At 63.5% G+C, this 13,540-nt stretch overlaps 1 protein-coding gene across 2 annotated transcripts in view; it reads right to left on the minus strand.

Annotated features, from left to right (window-relative positions):
• LOC123357305 (plasma membrane calcium-transporting ATPase 3) overlaps positions 1-13,043 on the minus strand; it is a 53,318-nt gene extending 40,275 nt beyond the window's left edge. For both annotated transcript variants that reach the window (XM_045000587.1, XM_045000586.1), the window contains exon 1: positions 12,943-13,043. The gene's annotated coding sequence lies outside the window, so the exon portion shown is untranslated. The remainder of the gene's footprint in view (positions 1-12,942) is intronic.
• Between the last annotated feature and the right edge of the window lie 497 nt (positions 13,044-13,540).

Below are 13,540 nucleotides of genomic sequence, written 5' to 3' on the forward strand. Positions count from 1 at the left end.
CCCACCCAGCCACCCAACTGCACCTTAACCCACCCAGACACCCAACTGCACCTTCACCCACCCACCCAACCCAACTGCACCTTCACCCACCCACCATCCCACCCAACCCAACTGCACCTTCACCCACCCAGCCACCCAACAGCACCTTCACCCAGCCACCCACCCACCCAACAGCACCTTCACCCACCCACCCACCAACCCACCCAACCCAACAGCACCTTCACCCACCCACCAACCAACAGCACCTTCACCCACCCACCAACGCACCCAGCCACCCAACTGCATCTTCACCCACCCACCAACCCACCCAGCCACCCAACTGCACCTTCACCCACCCAGCCCAACAGCAGCTTCACCCACCCACCAACCCATCCAGCCCCCCACTCAACAGCTTCACCTTCACCCACCCAGCCACCCAACTGCACCTTCACCCACCCACCCACCCACCAACCCACCAGCTCCGGGGGCACCTGCGGGAGTCACATGGAGAGGAGTGTCACGGTGTGTGTCAGACCTGGGGGGAGCCCCCTCTAGCACCCACATCTGTCCATGCATCCCCATGAGCATCCACCCACCTAGCGGCACCACGTCCAGCCCCCTCAACAGCGTCACCTTCAGCCACCCACCCACCAACCAACAGCACCTTCACCCACCCAGCCACCAACCCACCCAACCCAATAGCATCTTCACCCACCCAGCCACCCAACTGCACCTTCACCCAGCCACCAACCCACCCAGCCACCCAACTGCACCTTAACCCACCCACCAACCAACAGCACCTTCACCCACCCACCAACCCACCCAACCCAACAGCATCTTCACCCAGCCACCAACCCACCCAGCCACCCAACTGCACCTTCACCCACCCAGCCACCCAACTGCACCTTCACCCACCCACCATCCCACCCAACCCAACTGCACCTTCACCCACCCAGCCACCCAACAGCACCTTCACCCAGCCACCCACCCACCCAACAGCACCTTCACCCAGCCACCCACCAACCCACCAGCACCTTCACCCAGTCACCAACCCACCCAACAGCACCTTCACCCACCCACCAACCAACAGCACCTTCACCCACCCACCAACCCACCCAACCCAACAGCATCTTCACCCACCCACCAACCCACCCAGCCACCCAACTGCACCTTCACCCACCCACCAACCAACAGCACCTTCACCTACCCACCAACCCACCCAACCCAACTGCACCTTCACTCACCCACCAACCAACAGCACCTTCACCCACCCACCCACCCACCCAACCCAACAGCATCTTCACCCACCCACCAACCCACCCAGCCATCCAACTGCACCTTCACCCACCCAGCCCAACAGCAGCTTCACCCACCCACCAGCCCATCCAGCCCCCCACTCAACAGCTTCACCTTCACCCACCCAGCCACCCAACTGCACCTTCACCCACCCAGCCACCCACCAACCCACCCAGCCACCCAACTGCACCTTCACCCACCCAGCCACCCACCAACCCACCCAGCCACCCAACTGCACCTTCACCCACCCAGCCACCAACCCACCCAACCCAATAGGATCTTCACCCACCCAGCCACCAACCCACCCAACCCAATAGCATCTTCACCCACCCAGCCACCCAACTGCACCTTCACCCAGCCACCAACCCACCCAGCCACCCAACTGCACCTTCACCCAGCCACCAACCCACCCAGCCACCCAACAGCACCTTCACCCACCCACCCACCAAACCCAACAGCATCTTCACCCACCCACCCACCAACCCACCCAACCCAACAGCAGCTTCACCCACCCACCAACCCACCCAGCCACCAACCCACCCACCAGCTCCGGGGGCACCTGGGGGAGTCACATAGAGAGGAGTGTCAGTGTGTGTGTCAGACCTGGGGGGAGCCCCCTCTAGCACCCACATCTGTCCATGCATCCCGATGAGCATCCACCCACCTAGCGGCACCCCGTCCAGCCCCCTCAACAGCATCACCTTCAGCCACCCAGCCACCCAACAGCACCTTCACCCACCCAGCCACCCAACTGCACCTTCACCCAGCCACCCACTCAACAGCGTCACCTTCACCCACCCACCATGGAAATGGACACAGGGGGAAGCCTGTGGGGAACATGGAACGTGAGGCTCCTGCTACGCAGCCAGACACTCATCACACTAGGCTGGGCTTGGACCCCCACTTCCCTAAGAACAGTGGGACCCTAGAGCCAGCTGGCCTGGACGAGCCTCCCGCAGGGGGCTGGCTGGGCTGGGCTGGCTTCACTCCGGAGAGGCACAGGGAGCACTGGTGTCAAAGACCCGTGGGCCTCCCCTGGGGCAACTGTGTGGGGCCTTGGGGCCCGGTGTGCTAAAGGGGTCACTCCCGGGAGACTGGCTACAGGCTGGGGCATAGACCAGAGCTTGTGGATCTGTGACACCCTGTCCAGCCATCCACCCAACAACTCTTCCATTCATCCATCATGCAGCTCTGCCGACGCCCCTCACTCCCGACCCGCAGCCCCTGCCAGCCCAGCTCTGGGCTCCCACCAGCTCTGCTGACGCCCCTCACTCCCGACCCGCAGCCCCTGCCAGCCCGGCTCTGGGCTCCCCCTGAGCCCTGCCAGTGCCCCTGTCACAGAGTGTGGGGGAGTCTGGCCCTGCACCCCTCTTCCTGGGACTCACAGGGACTCTCAGCCAGTCAGTAAAACAGAAGGTTTATTGGACACAGGAACACAGGCTACAGCAGAGCTTGTGGGCACAACCAGGACCCCTCAATCGAGTCCTTCTGGGGGTTCAGGGGGCCTGGATCCCAGCCTAGGATTCCCTGAACTCCCCCCCCCAGCCCCAAACCGACACTGACCCCCCCCCCCGCTCGGCTCCCTGCCTTCGACCTCCCCTCCCCCCTGCCTAGCTCAGGTTACAGGCTCAGGTCCTGTCCCTCACCCAAAGTCCTCCCCAGCTCTCCCCTCCCCCACACAGATAGCCCCTGCTCCATCACAGCCCCTCACTCCTGACCCGCAGCCCCTGCTAGCCTGGCCCTGCCGGTGCCCCTCACTCCCGACCCGCAGCCCTGCCGGTGTCCCTCACTCTCCCGCTGCAGTCATTGCTCAGGTGTCTGGGTGGCTCCAGCCAGGCGCTGAGCCCTGGCTGCAGCGGGGCTGTTTACTCATTAGTGCATTGAGAGCAGCTGCTGGGAACTACCAGTGCAGCTGAAAGCGGCTGCTTGGGGGAGGGGGGGCAGGACCCCGGGGGCTGCTGGGGCCAATCCCGCCCTGGGAAAAAGGGAGCGAGATCGAATCCCAGTGGAGCAACGGGCCCGTGGAGTGTCAGGTTGCGGTGATGTGTCGCTCTAACCACCAGCCCCTACTCCCCTCCCAGAGCCGGGGAGAGAACCCAGGAGTCCTGGCTCCCAGGCCCCCCTGCTCTAACCACTAGCCCCCTACTCCCCTCCCAGAGCTGGGGAGAGAACCCAGGAGTCCTGGCTCCCAGCACCCCCTGCTCTAACCATCAGCCCCCACTCCCCTCCCAGAGCTGGGGAGAGAACCCAGGAGTCCTGGCTCCCAGCCCCCTCTGCTCTAACCACCAGCCCCCACTCCCCTCCCCTCCCAGAGCCAGAGAGTGAACCCAGGAGTCCGGGCTCCCAGCCCCTCCTCCCCCCCCTCCCCGCTCTCACCCACTAAAGTGGGGCCAAGGGATCTTTTCCTTTAGCAACCTCGGACCATCAGGAAATGAATTTTTTCCCCCACTGGAAATATGGCAAATTCATTCCCTAAAAGTGACCAGCCCCCTCCCTGCCCCCCAGCATGGTGCCCCCCAGCGCCCAGCCCTGCTGCCAGGGGAGAGCACCCCCCACCGAGCCCCCCATCCTGCAGCACAGGGCTCCCTGCTGTGACGAACTGGGACTGTTCTTAATGTTTGCTCTGAATCCGGTGTTGGTGCCTCAGTGTCCCCTCTGCAGTTCTTAAGTATCCAGGTGGTGGGGTCAGGGGGGGCGATTGCTGCAGAGGAAGGGGCCAGTGCACCTGAATGCCTGGGACTGTCTCCTAGCAACTGCTGGCCTGGGCCCCTCCTCTGCAAAGGTGCCGGCTGAAGGTGCTGGAGACAGAGGGGTCAGGAGACCCCTGGCCCGGGGAAGGGGCTGAGCAGAGGAGGGGCTGGGGGGGTCAGTCTGGGGACGAGGAGTGAGGGCAGACGGGGGGGTCTGGCTCCCTGCCCCCCAGAATGGACCCGGCCGAGGGGTCCGGCTCGCGGTACCTACAAGCTCTGGGTTAGCCCCTGTTCCTGGCATCGAATAAACCTCTGTGTCCCCGGCTGGCTGAGAGTCACGTCTGCCTGCGCCGTGGGGGGGCAGGACCCTGTGGCCCCCCCAGGACCCCGCCGGGGGGACTCGCTGGGGGAAGCGCACGGGGGGGCCGAGTGTCACGGAGTGTGGGGGAGTCCGGCCCTGCCCCCCCCCCCGGGACTCCCCGGGACTCCCAGCCGGCCAGGAGCACAGCAGGGTTATTGGACACAGGAGCACAGGCTACAGCAGAGCGCGTGGGCAGGGCCAGGACCCCTCACTCTGGCCCTTCTGGGGGTTCAGGGGGCCTGGATCCCAGCCTAGGATCCCCTGAAACCCCCCCCAGCCCCAAACCGAAACCTGACCCAACCCCCTCCCCTCATCTCGTTTCCTTTGTCTAGCTCCCGGGCAGAGGTGAGACCTCCCCTCCCCCAGGCCAGGCTCATGTGACAGGCTGAATACCTGGCTCTCACCTATCTCCCACACAGACCGCCCCCACTCCCCTCCCAGAGCCGGGGAGAGAACCCAGGAGTCCTGGCTCCCAGCCCCCCCTGCTCTGACCCACTAGAGCCCCCTCCCCTCCCAGTGCCAGGGAGAGAACCCAGGAGTCCGGGCTCCCAGTCTCCCCCACCCCTCCCAGTGCCGGGGAGAGAACCCAGGCATCTGGGCTCCCAGCCCCTGCTCCCCAGTCTAACCCACTAAGCCCCCATTACATTTTTCCATGGGTTGGAAACAGAGCTCTCAGTCCATGCCTCTGAACCTCCCAGCTGTCGCCCTTCTCGTGCCTCAGTTTCCCCAGCTAACGTGCCTCCCCCTTCGCACCCGGCTTCACCCTTGTGAGTCTGTTGGGTGCCCGTAGCCCGGTGGCCAGGAGCCGTGGCAGAGTCGCCGCTGACCCATCAGCTGCCACGTCCGTCCTGTGGAGTCAATCAGCCCGGATCAGAGGCCCGGGGACACCAGTCTGGAGCCCAGGGCTTCCGATCGGAGGCAAAGTCATGGGATCCGAATCCCCGAGTCGCAGGCTTCCAGCCCAGCAGGGACCCTGCTACCATCTCTTTCCGCCTCCCGCCGTGGGCTCTGTTCAGGGTCGCTCTGTCCTGAGCCCAAGGATTTCCCATTCCCCCCCCACCCGAGGTAGCCTGGGGGTTAATGCCACTGTCACCGCTGGAGAGGGGGCAGTGGGTGAGGGCGGGGGCCAGAGTTTGAAGACGCACCAGAGATGCCCGGCTGGTGGGTCATGGTGCGAAGTCGGTGACACGCCTGGCGGATGAGAACCGGGGCAGCTCCCACTCCAAGGCATTTCTCCCACTTCCCGCTCAGGCCCACCCCAATGGCCCAGGCTTCACCCCCCCCCCCCCCCCGAGAAGGGCCGTGACACTGGCGGGGGCTCCTCCAGGGTCGTAGGGAGCCGAGGGAGACCGAGGCTGGGACTGGCCGGACAAACACGTCTGCGTTTGCTTTCCTGACACAATGAAAAACCCACCAAAAACCCAGCTATGGGGGAGGGCAGGGGGGACCCCCATTGGTTTTTCCCTCCCCAATTTTTTCCCACCCAAATGTGAATCCCCCCCCTGCCCCCCCCCCCCCCCCCACACAAGGAGATTTGTTCTCCTGGGAACTGCCAACAGTTTTCACGGCGTCTCAGGCCACCAGAAAGCAGCCGCTTCCCGGGAGCAAAGAGCAGGAGGAGCCATTGGACGATCGAGTCCTGTCCAAGCTCCTGCCTCTTTCACTTCAGCCCATCTGCCCCGGCACTGGGATGCTGTCGGCAGCCACGGCAGACGCCCGGCTCTCCGCTCCTGCGACCCCTCGTCTGACTCCCCACAACGCAGCCCCCAGACCTGCCCAAACGGGAGGGAGCCTCCCCCGACCCGGGTTCCTCGCCCCAGGGTCACGTCTCTCCTGCCCGGCTTTGTGCAGCGTCACTGTCCAGCCTCTGGATCTCGTCAGAGCGTCTCTGGCCCCGACCTTCTCCAGCTGACGGGCACCCCGGGCGTCTCCCCCGCTAAGGCAGCGTTTCTGCTCCGTCACTCCCGGCTTGTGTCTGACCCCGTCCTTCCCGTGGGCACCGGATCCCAGCCGCGGTCATGCCAGGGCCACGCCCAGAGGGGAAACAATCTCCCCGTTGAGCCGGCCTGGACGCCCTGGAGCCCACAAGCCAAGAGAAGCTAAAGACTCCACCATGATGCCGGGAAATTCGTCCCTCTTCCTGGGACCAGCCTGACCCTTGTTCCTAGTCGGGTTTGTCTCGCTGCGGTTTCCAGCCCCTGGCACCCAAACCCTCCTCTGGGGACTCGCGCTGGGGCGAAATACAAGAACTTCTGCTCTTTGCTGGGGGGACAGGAGGCGAAGAAGCCGTGTGGCTCCGTCAATCCCCCTGAGCCCTCGATGGGACGCGGCTGCAACCCACCAACGGAGACTGGGACGTCGGGTGCCAGGCTGGGAGCCCTGTGCCCAGCGGGCAGAGACCAGGGGCACAGGGAGACTGGGACGTCGGGTGCCGGGCCGGGAGCCCTGAGCCCAGGGGGCAGAGACCGGGGGCACAGGGAGACTGGGACGTCGGGTGCCGGGCCGGGAGCCCTGAGCCCAGTGGGCAGAGACCGGGGGGCACAGGGAGACTGGGACGTCGGGTGCCGGGCCGGGAGCCCTGAGCCCAGCGGGCAGAGACGGGGGGCACAGGGAGACTGGGACGTCGGGTGCCAGGCCGGGAGCCCTGTGCCCAGCGGGCAGAGACCGGGGGGCACAGGGAGACTGGGACGTCGGGTGCCGGGCCGGGAGCCCTGTGCCCAGCGGGCAGAGACCGGGGGGCACAAGGAGACTGGGACGTCGGGTGCCGGGCCGGGAGCCCTGAGCCCAGCGGGCAGAGACCGGGGGGCACAAGGAGACTGGGACGTCGGGTGCCGGGCCGGGAGCCATGAGCCCAGTGGGCAGAGACCGGGGGGCACAGGGAGACTGGGACGTCGGGTGCCGGGCCGGGAGCCCTGAGCCCAGCGGGCAGAGACGGGGGGCACAGGGAGACTGGGACGTCGGGTGCCGGGCCGGGAGCCCTGAGCCCAGTGGGCAGAGACCGGGGGGCACAGGGAGACTGGGACGTCGGGTGCCGGGCCGGGAGCCCTGAGCCCAGTGGGCAGAGACCGGGGGGCACAGGGAGACTGGGACGTCGGGTGCCGGGCCGGGAGCCCTGAGCCCAGTGGGCAGAGACCGGGGGGCACAGGGAGACTGGGACGTCGGGTGCCAGGCCGGGAGCCCTGTGCCCAGTGGGCAGAGACCGGGGGGCACAGGGAGACTGGGACGTCGGGTGCCAGGCCGGGAGCCCTGTGCCCAGTGGGCCGGGGGCAGGGACAGGAGCTGATGTCCCGAGGGGTGCTTGGGCTGGGCTGGGCTGGGCTGGGCGACCCCAGGGATCCGGGGGGGCTACAGGACCTGCTGGGGAGAAGGTGCCCAGGGGCCCGCGGGGCCGGGAAGAAGACGGGTCCGACCCCTGGCGGGGGGAGGAGATGGAGCTGGGGCGGGTTAGGGGGGGACAAGGCCACGGGAGGGTCTGGGACAAGCTCCCCCCCCGGCCCGGGCCCTTCCCATCCGCTGCTCCAAGCTGGGAGGTTTCCCCAGCGGCAGCTCCCCCCGTTCCCAGCTGGTTGGTTCGGTTCCATTGGGAACCACCTGTAACCTCCCGACCCCCCCAAATCCTTCCATGGGCTTTGCTAGGCAGCCCAATGGGGAGACCGTACGGGAACGCAGCCCCCCCCCAGCCCGGCCGGTGCCCCCCACTCCCGACCCGCAGCCCCCCCAGCCCGGCCGGTGCCCCCCACTCCCGACCCGCAGCCCCCCCAGCCCTGCCGGTGCCCCTCACTCCCGACCCGCAGCCCCCCCAGCCCTGCCGGTGCCCCTCACTCCCGACCCGCAGCCCCCCCCTCCGGCGGGCAGAGCGCTCGGCCTCTCCTCCCCCACGGCCACCCCCCGCCGCTGTCACTCACGGCGCAGCAGCCAATGGGAGCCGCGCAGAGACCGCCCTGATCCCGCCCCCGCCCCTGCAGCTGCGAGTGCAGCCGGCCGGAGCAATGCGGCAAAGCGCGGGGGGCGAGACCCCCCCGGATCCAGTCTCCGCCCCCCCAAATCCGACCCCCCCGGATCCAGCCACGGACCCCAACAACTTCCTGGGTCCATCCTCTGCCCCTCCAGCATCCAGCCACCCCCAATATCCAGCCACTGGCCCCCAAACCAACCCTCTGCCCCCCACGATCCAACCAGTGACCCCCAAGTTCCATCCTGTGCACCACGATACCCGTCCACCCATCCTCTGCCCCCGCATCCCTGCCCTGCGCCCACCCCCGCGGCCCCCCGTCCGTCCGTCCGTCCCTCCGTCCCTCCAGCACTGCCCACCCGCTCAGCCAGCCGCCCTACCGGTCCCCAGGCGCCCCCTCTACCTACCTAGCTACCCCCGTCCACCCCATCCATCTATCTACCCCCATCCACCCCCTCTACTACCTACCTACCCCCGTCCACCCCATCCATCTATCTACCCCCATCCACCCCCTCTATCTACCTACCTACCTACCCCCGTCCACCCCATCCATCTACCTACCCCCATCCACCCCCTCTATCTATCCATTTATCCCCATCCTCCCCATCCTCCCCATCTATCTATCTATCTATCTATCTATCTATCTATCTATCTATCTATCTATCCTCATAAATACTCCTCTATCCATCCATCTACCCCACTACTTTCAATACCCTACATCCATCCATCATTTAGAGAGTCCAGCGGAGGGCAACAAAAATGATCAGGGGGCTGGAGCACATGACTTATGAGGAGAGGCTGAGGGAACTGGGATTATTTAGTCTGCAGAAGAGAAGAATGAGGGGGGATTTGATAGCTGCTTTCAACTACCTGAAGGGGGGTTCCAGAGAGGATGGAGCTTGGCTGGTCTCAGTGGTAGCAGATGACAGAACAAGGAGCAATGGTCTCAAGTTGCAGTGGGGGAGGTCTAGGTTGGATATTAGGAAACACTATTTCACTAGGAGGGTGGTGAAGCACTGGAATGGGTTCCCTAGGGAGGGGGTGGAATCTCCTTCCTTAGAGGCTTTTAAGGTCAGGCTTGACACAGTCCTGGCTGGGATGATTTAGTTGGGGTTGGTCCTGCTTTGAGCAGGGGGTTGGACTAGATACCTCCTGAGGTCCCTTCCAACCCTAATCTATGAGTCTATGATTTATGGATCTAACTCCTAAATATTCCTCCATCCGTCCATCCATCTAACCCCATACTTACCTGTCTGTTGATCTATCTGACTTTCTAACGCCCACGCATAGCTCTCTATCCATCCATCCATCCAAGCCCATAAATTCCTCTCTCTTCATCCACTCATCCATCTTTTCCCACTATCCTCCTGCATCTATCCATCCATCCATCTACCCCCATATCCATCCATCCATCTACCCCCATCTCCATCCATCCATCTACCCCCATATCCATCCATCCATCTACCCCCAGCCATCCATCAACTATGGATCTAACCACTAAGTGCTGCTCCCTCCATGCACTGCCACCAAGCTTACGCATCCATCCCACCAAAGTACACCCCATTTACCCATCCATCCCACCAAAGTACACCCCATTTACCCATCCATCCCACCAAAGTACACCCCATTTACCCATCCATCCCACCAAAGTACTCTCCATTTACCCATCCATCCCGCCAAAGTACACCCCATTTACCCATCCATCCCACCAAAGTACTCTCCATTTACCCATCCATCCCGCCAAAGTACACCCCATTTACCCATCCATCCCACCAAAGTACTCTCCATTTACCCATCCATCCCACCAAAGTACTCTCCATTTACCCATCCATCCCGCCAAAGTACACCCTACTTACCCATCCATCCCACCAAAGTACTCTCCATTTACCCATCCATCCCACCAAAGTACACCCCATTTACCCATCCATCCCACCAAAGTACTCTCCATTTACCCATCCGTCCCACCAAAGTACTCCCTACTTACCCATCCATCCCACCAAAGTACACCCCATTTACCCATCCATCCCACCAAAGTACACCCTATTTACTCATCCGTCCCACCAAAGTACTCCCTACTTACCCATCCGTCCCACCAAAGTACTCTCCATTTACCCATCCATCCCGCCAAAGTACTCTCCGTTTACCCATCCATCCCACCAAAGTACACCCCATTTACCCATCCATCCCACCAAAGTACACCCCATTTACCCATCCATCCCACCAAAGTACACCCCATTTACCCATCCATCCCACCAAAGTACTCTCCATTTACCCATCCATCCCGCCAAAGTACACCCTACTTACCCATCCATCCCACCAAAGTACTCTCCATTTACCCATCCATCCCACCAAAGTACACCCCATTTACCCATCCATCCCACCAAAGTACTCTCCATTTACCCATCCATCCCACCAAAGTACACCCCATTTACCCATCCATCCCACCAAAGTACACCCCATTTACCCATCCATCCCACCAAAGTACTCTCCATTTACCCATCCGTCCCACCAAAGTACTCCCTACTTACCCATCCATCCCACCAAAGTACACCCCATTTACCCATCCATCCTGCCAAAGTACACCCTACTTACCCATCCATCCCGCCAAAGTACACCCCATTTACCCATCCATCCCACCAAAGTACACCCCATTTACCCATCCATCCCGCCAAAGTACACCCCATTTACTCATCTGTCACGCCAAAGTACACCCTATTTACCCATCCATCCCGCCATCTCCACCTCTCTCCCAACCCAATATACCACTCTGTATTCATTCCTCCAGCCATCCCAGCCCACCAGTTCCCAACTCATCCATCCACCCCAATACCTCTATCCATCCATCCATCCATCCCCACATCCATCCATCCCCCTATACCTCTACCCATCCATCCATCCCTCCATACCTTTATCCATCTGTCCATCCCCCTTACCTCTATCTATCCATCCATCCATCCCTCTATCCATCCACCATCCATCCCTCCATACCTTTATCCATCTGTCCATCCCCCTTACCACTATCTATCCATCCATCCATCCATCCATCCCCGCATACCTCTATCCATCCATCCATCCATCCATCCATCCCCCCATACCTCTATCCATCCATCCATCCTTCCCCCCATACCTCCATCCATCCATCCATCCCCCCATACCTCTATCCATCCATCCCTCCCCTCATACCACCATCCATCCATCCACCCACCCCTCCATACCTCTATCCATCCATCCATCCATCCATCCCCCCATACCTCCATCCATCCATCCCCCCATACCTCTATCCATCCATCCCTCCCATCATACCTCCATACATCCATCCATCCACCCACCCCTCCATACCTCTATCCATCCATCCATCCATCCCCCCATACCTCTATCCATCCATCCCCCCATACCTCTATCCATCCATCCCTCCCCTCATACCACCATCCATCCATCCACCCACCCCTCCATACCTCTATCCATCCATCCATCCATCCATCCATCCCCCCATACCTCCATCCATCCATCCCCCCATACCTCTATCCATCCATCCCTCCCCTCATACCACCATCCATCCATCCACCCACCCCTCCATACCTCTATCCATCCATCCATCCATCCAAATATACCATATTTACCCCTCCCTCCCTCTCTCCCTCCCTCATCTGTGTAACCTCATACTTAACTCCACATCCATCCATCCCCCCATACCTCTCTCCCTCCCTCCCTCCATCCCTCTATCCACCCATCCATCCATCCCCCCATACCTCCATCCATCCATCCATCCATCCCTCTATCCACCCATCCATCCACCCCATCCCTCCCTCCCTCCATCCCCCCATACCTCTCTCCCTCCCTCTATCCACCCATCCATCCATCCCCCCCTACCTCTCTCCCTCCCTCTATCCCCCCATCCATCCATCCCCCCATACCTCCATCCATCCACCCACCCACTACACCGTATTCAGCCCTCCCTCCCTCCCTCCCTCTCTTCCAGGGATTCTCTGAGCCCATTGGCCAGAAAACGGGGGGGGGGTCTCGCTTTGTGGCAGGCCCCCAGAGCCTTTTCTCCGGGCACTGGAGGTGTCGGGCTGAAGCCAGAGCGTCCCCCCCGCACTGACTGCAGGAGCGATTGTGCTGCAGTGGGGGGGGACCCTGGCTGGCTATGAAACACCGCTGCCCCCCCAGTTCTCTGCACCCCCCCCGTGGCTCTGTCCCCTTGACCCCCTGGCCGGCTCTGAAGGGGCTTTGCCAATACCGCTCCGCTAAGGACCCCACTGCGATGGGGGGGGCTCTGCGGGAGGGTGCGTGACAGACCCGCCATGCCAGGCGGGGGGGGGGGGGGATGACATGCAAGGGGGGGCAGGTTTGGAGAATTATGAACTGCGGGGGGGAGGTGTCATTGCAACCTGCCGACCCTCGCAACAGGGGGTTTCTGTCCGCCCCCCCCCACTGCAATAGTCGCCCCCCCCACCCCCTCCTGCAGGCAGCTCTGCAGTGAACAGCCCATCCCCCACCCCCAGCATCTCTGCACCGGACACGGAATATGGGCACAGCGGGGGGGGGGGTCTGCACCGCCCCCCCCGCCCCTGCGGATCCACCCGCCCTGCCGGGGGGTCCCCAATCCGGGAGCCCCCCCCCCCGATTCGCTCCCGAGAGAAGAGCGGAGGGCGGCGACTCACCAGGCCATGCTGCAGCCGGCGCGGGGCGGGGGGGCGGGGGGGCCGCTGCTGGCTGCCCCACGGCCGTGGGGCGGGGCGGGGCGGGGCGGCGCGTGGGGGCCCGTGGGGCTGAGGCCGCTGCAGGCTCCGGGATCCCCGCCCGGCTTCACATGCTGCATCGATGGCGCGGCCGGGGCTCGGGGGGGGGGCGGGGGGAGGAGCAGGTGACAGCGGCAGCGGAGCCGAGGACAGGCCCGATCCTTCCGCCTCCCCCGCCCCCCCGCCAAGGGGCCCCCGCCCCGCCCCGCCCCGCCCCAGCAGGGAGCGGGCAGGGACCCCCCAGGCACGGCCGGCGCGGGGGGGGGCATGGGAGGGTGGATGCTTGGCCCCCCGCCAGCAAAATAGCGCCCCCTAGTGTCCGGCAGTGACCGCAAGGGCAGCCCCCCATCGGCCTGGGACCCGGGGAACCCCCCCATCAGCCATGGACCCAGGGGACCCCCCCATCGGCCTGGGACCCGGGTGACCCCCGCATCGGCCATGGACCCAGGAGAACCCCCCCATCAGCCATGGACCCAGGGGACCCCCCCATCGGCCTGGGACCCGGGGAACCCCCCCATCG

The sequence above is a fragment of the Mauremys mutica genome, unplaced genomic scaffold, assembly GCF_020497125.1.
Source record: "Mauremys mutica isolate MM-2020 ecotype Southern unplaced genomic scaffold, ASM2049712v1 000503F_np12_obj, whole genome shotgun sequence".
NCBI lineage: Eukaryota > Metazoa > Chordata > Testudines > Geoemydidae > Mauremys > Mauremys mutica.